Below are 9,051 nucleotides of genomic sequence, written 5' to 3' on the forward strand. Positions count from 1 at the left end.
GGTCGACACCGAGGATAGCCTTGGTGTCGCCCGCGTGGGAGTCAAGGATGTGGTGTTAGAGTTGTAGAAAGGCATCCTGGGTAGATAAGCCTGGGCGGAAACTAAACATGCGCGAAGGCATGAGGTTGTTATTCTCTAGATATCGGCTGAGCCGGGTGTGGAGAACATGCTCTATGAGCTTGCCCACACTATAAGTAAGGGAGATGGGACGAAGGTTAACGGGGTGAAGGGGTTTGCCGGATTTGGGAATAAAGACTACCATGGCGTCTTTCCACTGAGGTGGGAGGGCACCGCGCATCCAGCATTCATTGAAGTAGTCGGTTAGGGCTTTGACGGAGGGTGAATCAAGGTTGCGGAGGGCCTTGTTGTGCACTCCGTCGGGGCCAGGAGCTGAGGACGTGTTGAGGCGCTGAAGTTCTGCCCTGACTTCCGCCTCAGTGATCGGTCGGTCGAGGAGGTCGTTGGGTGAGCTTTTGTAGTCAGGGTGGTCTGCGGAGGGATATGTGGGGAAGTATAGATCACGAAGCTCCTCGAGGAGTTCCTGCGGGGAGGCCTCGGATGTGCGTACGAGCTTTATGAGGTTGTGTTGCTGGTGTGTTTCGGACTGTTGTGATCTCAGTAGCCGGCTCCCTCTTGAGGAAACTCAAAGGAAGCCAAATGAGTACTGCCCCAGACCACCAACACAAAGTCGCTGTGGTGCCGTACCTGCGTGGTCTCTCTCACAGGCTCAAAAGAATTGGACACAAGGCAGGTGTCCGAGTGGTGTTCTCGGCGCCCGGCAAGCTATCCAAGCTTTGTCGCAGAGTAAATGCCCCGGCTGTGAGAGAGCCAGCCTGCCTTGTTAGGCACCGTGCACCCTTCGTTCCTTGCGAGGTTGGTGTAGTTTACAAGATAGCCTTGAGCTGCGGTAAGGCCTACGTGGGTCAAACCGGACGTTGCCTCAATGAGCGTCTTATGGAGCACTCAAATAATGTTTCTAACACCGCCAAGAAAAACGTGGGTGTTCACTGTTTAAAGTGTCCCTCCGGTTCCTGCGAGCCTTTCCTTCATGACTGCTCCGTCATCGCGAGAAACGCGCATCAATCCACACGCGAAATTATAGACGCCGCCCATATTCTAAAGCTAGGTGAAGATTGTGTTAGCACACTCTCGATAGCGCTAACGAAACGTGAGTTAGATTATTTGAGCCAGGCATAGAGCAACTTTAATGATTAGGATTCCGAAATACGTCTTTTAGCCTTTTTTTACGTCTTGGACAAGGTTGTTTTCTGTCTTCTGCTTTTAACGTCCCTGTTGGTTCTTTTATCGGTTTTAAAAATTTTTTTTAATGGTCTTTTTGGCCTTTCAGTACATTTTTTCACTTGTTGTCATCTCCTAGTGTTTTTTGTCTCTTGTACTGCCTGCTTGCGTCATCCTTTTAAGCGTCATCTTTTTAAGCGTGATCCGTTTAATCGCCCCTCCACTTGTCTTTTTATCTTGTCTAGTTTTCATTTTTTTTGTTGCCTCCAAGGGTCACCTTGCCCTCATGTTGTTTTCAATTGTAGTTTGTTATCCTTCAGTCGTGTGCAAACACAGCAGATGTTACTCATGTCTTGCCGCCCTCTTTTCGAACGTATATATATGTTGCCCCACAATAAAATAATCAGTTGAAGGCAGCGCTCTATCGTCTTGGCTTTCTTTGTCCGTGTCTTAGGAGTGCGCTGTGTTTTTCCTCAAGATGAACTACCAACTAACCCGCTCTTCCACCCTTGCAAGCTTCCTTTCTATAATGTTGCCCGACTTAAAAAGACACTGAGGAGAAACAGAACTTGGCTTGTATCGATAGATTACGAGCACCTCAACAGAACAACACCACTCTTTGTGAAAACAAAGCTCTTGTAAGGTAGAAAACAGCAAGACCTGAAGTACAAGTATAGCCGCCACAGACCAGTCTCCCAAGTACAAGCGTGGTGATGAAATAACACAGACCGCAGATATCTGAGGCTGACGAAGGTGCATGAAGGTTACGTGTTGGATCGATACTGAGGAACATAAGTCTTGTTTGGAAACCACCAGTGCACGTTTATCACACGAGGAAGACGGAAAACAACCTGAATGTTAGAAGTCGTAGAAAACCTGCAATTGGCGGCGCAACAGGCAGCCAGCTGAGTTTCGGTGTCTCACGGCTATGCGTTCTGCATGGTTTACTTAGCACCTCGATTTACAAGGGAGAAGCAGCAGAGGGCTTCCAAGTGCCCCTTGGACGAAGTTCGTGGACTAGCATGCCACAAGGAAAAATAAGAATTCACAAGGAAGAAAAAAAAGCTGTCTAGAGCCAGTTTTCAACGGGTCTCCGTTTAGCAAATGCACCGCTCGGAGTCTTCGCCTCGTCAGCGTACCAAGACGCTAAGATGCATGACCAGCAATATGAGGAATATTAGAGAAATTAAATATGCCTTCATGTGCCAGTCGCTACACATCACTTGTGACGCTGGCTCATCGGCGCTAGGGACTTTCTTGCAAGACCCGCAGCCTCAGTCCTCAAAAGCATCGCATGCTTGATGGCGTTGCCTTCGCTGAATGCACTCCGCAGTTCTTTCAGAGAACTTTTTTGTTGGAATCGGGATCCGTCGCAACGTTCGTGAAAACGGAAACGAAGCGACGACGGCTCACAAAGGCCTTCATCGTCCGGCCGGTAGTAGTTTTCATTTCGGTTGCTGGCTGGCGACAGCAATCACAGAGTCCGTATTTGTTTCCGCCTCGTTACGCCACTCAATGTCGTCATCAGAGAAGCGAGTCTGAATCGTATCGGCGGGAAAAAGCTTTCAACTTCGAATCCAAACCTCTTAGCAATAACTGCACCTTTGGTTAACGGACAGCCACAAGATGCCAAACTATCAGATTTTACTAACAAAAAAAATTGATAGCGTTGTCCTTAGTGTCCCTCCAAGAGCGTTAAAACCGAAACAGGATGGGAGAAAATTTTGATTATAAATTATTCAGTGGCCTTAGGCGAATACCACGTGGTGGTTCATGCGTGGTTTCGATTATGAGTTAACTTTCCAAAATGACTTAGGCTATGAGGGGCGCTGGAGTAGAAGACTGAATAATTTCGATCGCCTGGGTTTCTCCAACGTGCAGTGACATCGCAGAGTGCACGTGTATCTCGCATTTCGCCTCCATCAGATTGAGATCACAGCGTCCGGGATCGAAAGCGCATATTTCGGGTCAGCAACCAAGCACCATAACCGCTTTGCCATCGCGAAGGCGGTAGTAATGAATAGTAATGTCTTACACATGTCTTACACGAAAGAAAACATACCACAAAAATTAGGTGTCTTTACCCCTTTAACTTTAAGAGCGCGCTTAGGGCAGTTACTCGATTAACCAGATTTCCACTGCACCTCTCCTGAATGTGTCATGTTCAGGCAATCGCAACAGTCGAGGGGCAGTTTCATCACTGCCGTCAACACGCTGACTACATTAGGTATCGTACTGTCGCCCAACCCTGGTCATCATAAATATAACATGACATCATTGCTCTTACAATAAAACACATGCCACAGCAGCCTTTGTTTTGTCGGGATGTGGTACACAACACTGTTCGACGACCGCCAAGCACGCTTGTTGCTGCCCGAGCTCGTCCAGACCCAGCGAAGATTTTTTCAGCGCTGGCTTGCTGACAAGTTTTGAGAAGTGCAGGCGGGCCTCGGATCCACTGCGACCCCGAGGTTCCGCAACCAGCCTCCCAGCCCAGGCGCCGTGCCTTTGCCGGTGCTCGGGCAACTTCGAGACCTTCAAGCAGCAGCCTAGTCGGCCACCCGTGACGTCATGGGAGGCCCGGGACCTGCTGCCCCTCCGGTGTACCGTGCGCCGCCCCCAAAGGCGCACTGTTTCCAGTTTTCAGTTACTTCCGACGCAACTGCTGACGACATCGTCGACGACATCGAGTCGGTTGTCGGCCCGAAAGGGCTAGAGAGCCTCCAGCACCATGGAGGCATGAAGTTCTGCGTCGCCATGGCCTCGGCTGCGGCGGCGGAGAAGATGCTCGTGGAAGGCGCCTTCAATGTGAACGGCACTTCCGTCCCAGTAGCTTGCGTGGGTCCTGCCATGGTCCACGTGACGGCTTTTCGTGTGCCGCTGTTCGTGGGAGACGCGGCGCTGGCGGCGGCACTGAGCTCCTACGGCAAGGTGCTTGACATCACCCATCCCGTCCTCAAGGGCCGTCGTCACGTCGGCAACGGGACGCGCGTGATCCGGATCGAGATGAAGCAGGCGGTGCCGAACTTCTTGACCGTCCAGGGCCACCGCGTCATGTTTGACTACCGAGGCGTCAGGAAGGTCTGTTTCCGCTGCGGGCAGGACGGCCACATCGGCGCGGCGTGTCGAACGCCGCGGTGCGCTCGCTGCGAGGTGTTCGGCCACGACACTGCCGGATGCGGAGCGGCCTGCAGGCGCTGCGGTGGAAGCCACGCCACAGCGGACTGCCTGCGGCCACGGTCCTATGCGGCGGCCGCCGCCTCGAGGAAGGAACCGAGTAAGGACAACGTGGCCGCAGAAACGCGGAGCCCACCAACCGTCCGGACGCCTGTTGCCGACGCAGGCCCAAAGACCAGCCGCCCGAGCGAGCCCGAGCCCGCCCCCGCGACGGAGGTGCCCGTGGAGGAGCAGCGCGAGGCGACGCCTTCAAACGAGGTGGAGCCGTTCGCTGCAGTTTTCGCCGAGCCCTTGCAGCCGCTTCCCGGCACAGACACCTACGACACCGTGAGCAGCGGCGACGAGTCGAGCGCGGCGTCGGGCGACCTGGTGGCCGTACCAGACAAAGTCACGCCGCTTCGCCTGACAGGCGACTTGACGTGCGGGCAGGTGTCAGGGCCGACGACTCCTCGAGGTGCGGACGACGCGCGCTTCCCGTCACCAGCCAGCCACACCCTCCCATCGGCGACCCTGGCGTCGGCATCAGCTTCAGCTGCGAGCGTCGCCAAGACCACGCAGCAACCGGTGAGCAAGGCCACAAGCGCTGACGAGCCCGAAAATATGGACTTCTCAAGACCCGACTACAAGCGTGCCCACCCCCAATCATCGGAATCCGAGGAGACTGTTAACGAACGTTCTAGCAAAAAAGTGCCGCGCGCGCCAAGCGCCGCCCATGGCAGCGCTCTTTAGGTTGTATGCTATGCCGTCGGTGCTCTTGGCAGTCATGGCGGTTGTGCATCTCCTCTCCCTGAATTTCAATCCGTAGACAGACAGAGAGAGGTGATGCACTTTGCAAGGGCTAGGGGCGTCGACATCCTGTTTTTACAGGAATGCAACTTCCGTGCTTCACTTGATGTGCTGAATTTCACCACCCGGTTTTCTGTTTTTGTTTATTTTTCGTTTACTGATTTTCATATGTGCGGTGTTGGTGTCGTTTTTGTAAACCCCTGCCTGCGCGCGGGTGCTCATTGCACTTTCGGGCTGGACGGCCGCACTCTTGCGGTCGACTTCACACTAAACCAGCGGCGGGTACGTGCGTTGGTTGTATACGCGCCAGCACGGCAGACTAGCAGTTGTGATTTTTTTGAGCGCCTCGACTCATTCCTCTTTGATCCCTACCCCACTTTCATCGTCGGTGACTTCAATTGTGTACTTAACATCGACCGTGACGTCCGCGGACAGGGTCACGGTCGCCGTTATTGCGGTGCCCCCGCGCTCCGCGATCTCGTGACTCAGTTCCGCTTGTCTGACGCGTGGGTGCAGCTTCACGGGGATGCCTTTGGAGCGACGTGGGAGAGAGCACAGTCAGCGAGTCGGATAGACAAATTCTATTTTCCACCAGAGCTCGCTTCTTTTGTCGTTAGCTGCGAAGTTCTCGCGTTCCCTGCAGGCACGCCGGTGATTTCCGATCACCACCCCTTGTCAGTCAGGCTCGACTTTGGTGAGGACACCCCACGTACTGTTCCGTGGCGCATGGACACGAGCCTACTGGCGGACCCGGAAAGCGTGGCGTCGCTGCGTACGGCGTTGGCCGCATCGTGCAAGAGCTTCGTTGCGACTGATTCATGGGACACACTCAAGGCTCGTTGGCAGGCAACTCTGGTGGCAGCCGGTCAAGACCGCAGACGCCGGGTAACTCATGCACTGAATGACACCCTCAAGCGCATCCGTATAGTGCAAAGGGGAGCACCCTTAACCTTTGCCATGAGCGATTACCTGAGCCTACTCAAAGCACGTTACCACGTGTTGCTCTGCCAGTCATCACGGGCAGCTAGTCGCGCACACCAGCTCGGGCGGCCTATATCAGACCCGGCTGTGCTACGACACGTACGCGCAGGCACGGCAGAGGAATTCGCTCCCGCTACTGTGCCTTTCGTGACACTCCCAGACGGCACCCAAAGCAAAACCGCGTCCGAGATCTGCACAATCTTTGCAAGTCACTTCTCGAACCTGTTCTCTACGGACAGTTGGCTAAATCTTCAAGATGGTTATGACAGGCTTCTACAAAGCTTTTTTGGAAACTTGCCACGAGTAGCTGAAGAGTTGCATGAAAACCTTTGCGCACCAGCCACAAGCCAAGAGCTGCACGCCATCCTGCACAGTATGAATGCAGCCTCTGCCCCCGGTCTAGACGGCATTCCAACAAGTTTTTATTCAAAGTTTTTTTACGAGATCCAAGGAGCGCTCCTGAAGATGGTCAACGGCTTCCTCGCGGATGGGTTACGTCCAAAGTCTTTCCGCGAATGTCGCATCATACTCATTCCGAAAGCGGGCGGTGACCCCTCCGACCCGCAAGCATGGTGGCCCATAAGCCTCCTAAACGCAGACTACAAAATCGTCGCATCTTTACTAAACAAAAGAATGCGGACGATTCTGCCTCACCTAATTCACCGGGCTCAAACCAGCAGCGTGCCTGACCGCTCTGTGTTTGATGCACTGACACTCACAAGAGACCTGTTCACATTTGCCAGCAGGACGGGCTTCAGCGGGTGCTTTGTTTCGCTTGATCAGGCGAAAGCATTCGATCGGGTGGAACACTCGTATCTGTTCGGAGTCCTCGAAGCCTTCGGATTCCCACCGCAAATTGTCAGCAGGCTGCGCTTACTTTACGCAGACCTGAATGCTCGTCTCTCCGTAAACGGCCACCAGAGCGCTCCCTTCTCAGTCACCCGGGGCATAAGGCAAGGATGCCCTCTCTCCCCAACGTTCTTCGTGTTATGCCTGGATCCACTCATCCGGCGCATTAACAACAGCCCTTCCATACGCGGCTTCCCTCTGCCTGGCAAGGGTCAAATCAAGGTTTCAGCCTACGCCGACGACGTGTCGCTTTTCCTCAAGGACGAGGATAGCTACGCAGCCTTTTCGCGGCTGTTTCTCGAGTACAGCGAGATATCGGGGGCCCTATTGAACAGGAGAAAAAGCAAGGCGCTAAGGTTTGGCACCTTCACACCGAACCTTGCAGGCGAGGTGGAGTGGGTGCAGGGAGTGAAAGTCCTGGGAGTAGTATTCCTCGCCAGCGGAGAAGTAGCCCGCGAAACCTGGACTAACCTCCGCACGAATGCTGAGAAACGCCTCTCGGTGGCGTCAACTTTCCGCCTTTCAATGGCAGAGCGCTGCTATATAGTTAAGTCCACAATCCTAGCCGCATGTTTTTTTGTCGCCCGCGTCGCAAACCCACCGCGCACGTTTGCTCGCAGGCTAACCTCGGCCTGTGGCTCTTTCGTTTGGGCGGGCAAAACCGAACTTGTGTCACGAATATTCATGCGCCTTCCATCGTACATGGGTGGGTTTAGTATACCTTGCATCCGCACCATGTGTAATGTGCTCGCCTTGCGAGGAGTACGCGATCTTGTGCGCAACCCAGACTATCCCGGGAGAACACTCATCGCATACTTTCTGGGTACAGCGCGTAATGTGTTTTTTACACAACACGTGGTTAGCCCTACAGCCGAGCAGCCGCCGGCATTCTTCGTTAATGTGCGTCGCACACTGGCGTCGTTGTCTGCCAGCGTGCCCGATCTGGATGTTGATGAAACCCCGCCCTCCAGGGTGTGTGAGGCACTAACGGTAGCAGAGCTCACCCGCGAACAACTCCAGAAAACGAGACGGTCGCACTGGCGCCAACTGACCTCACCTGCACTTCCTGCAGATATCAGGGACTTCGGCTGGTTGCGAGGCTGGCGGGTCCTGCCCACTAGAGACCGCCTTGCGGCGTGGGGCGTGGCGCCCTCCGCCCGATGCCCGCAATGCGGTCTCTTAGAAACATTGCGGCACGCTATGTTTGAGTGTGTAGTTGCGCGCACCTTTTGGATACTGGTGTCACGCATGTTTTTAACCCGCCTCGAAGCGCGCACTAGTTCACGCGAACTGTTCACAAATATGCTCTTGTGTGTCGGCATGTTCGTTTTGTGGCGGCAGCGTGGAGCGGCTTCCTTAAATGGGCGTCCGCAAAGAGCAATGTTTCCAATGTTGCAGCGCCTCCGCACGCGGCTCTTTGAGCAAGCATGCGTGGACGCACTGAGGCAGAGTTCTTGCGCAAATGGTCGACATATTTCTTCGTCCTGCGCGACGGTCGAGTGTCGGCTTTCTTACTGCCTTATTGACGTGCTCAGTGCTGCGTCACTGCGCATGTGCTTGACTGATCAGAGCATTGAGTTCAGCCGTTTTGTTTTGTACTTTTGTTGACATTAGAAAAAATAAACTTCTCTTTCTACTCCGCAGGTGTTTGCGTTTTTTTTTTTTGCAAACCTGGTGCTATTCTTGATTTTGCTATTGTTACTTTCCGGCCATGTGGAGCTTAATCCTGGCCCCCTCAGTGAAGCAGATCTTGAATTGCTGAAAATTTGCAGGCCGGCCAGAGCGCAATCACAAATAAGCTGGATGCCATCGAAGCAAAATTTGCTAAAGAAGAAGAAGAAGGAATTGCAGTTGAACAGCTCTTAAAGAAGTCTATACCTGCAAACAAGAAGTGTCCGTCTTGAAAACAGAAGTCGAAGGATGAGTCTTGTTTGTGGTGTAGAAGATGACGAGGCAGAAAGGTGGGATCAGTCAGAGCAATTGATTAAAGCAATCTGTCACACCATTTCGCAAGATAAC

This window comes from Amblyomma mixtum, chromosome 10 (genome assembly GCF_055824585.1).
Source record: "Amblyomma mixtum isolate Tamu chromosome 10, ASM5582458v1, whole genome shotgun sequence".
Taxonomy (NCBI): domain Eukaryota; kingdom Metazoa; phylum Arthropoda; class Arachnida; order Ixodida; family Ixodidae; genus Amblyomma; species Amblyomma mixtum.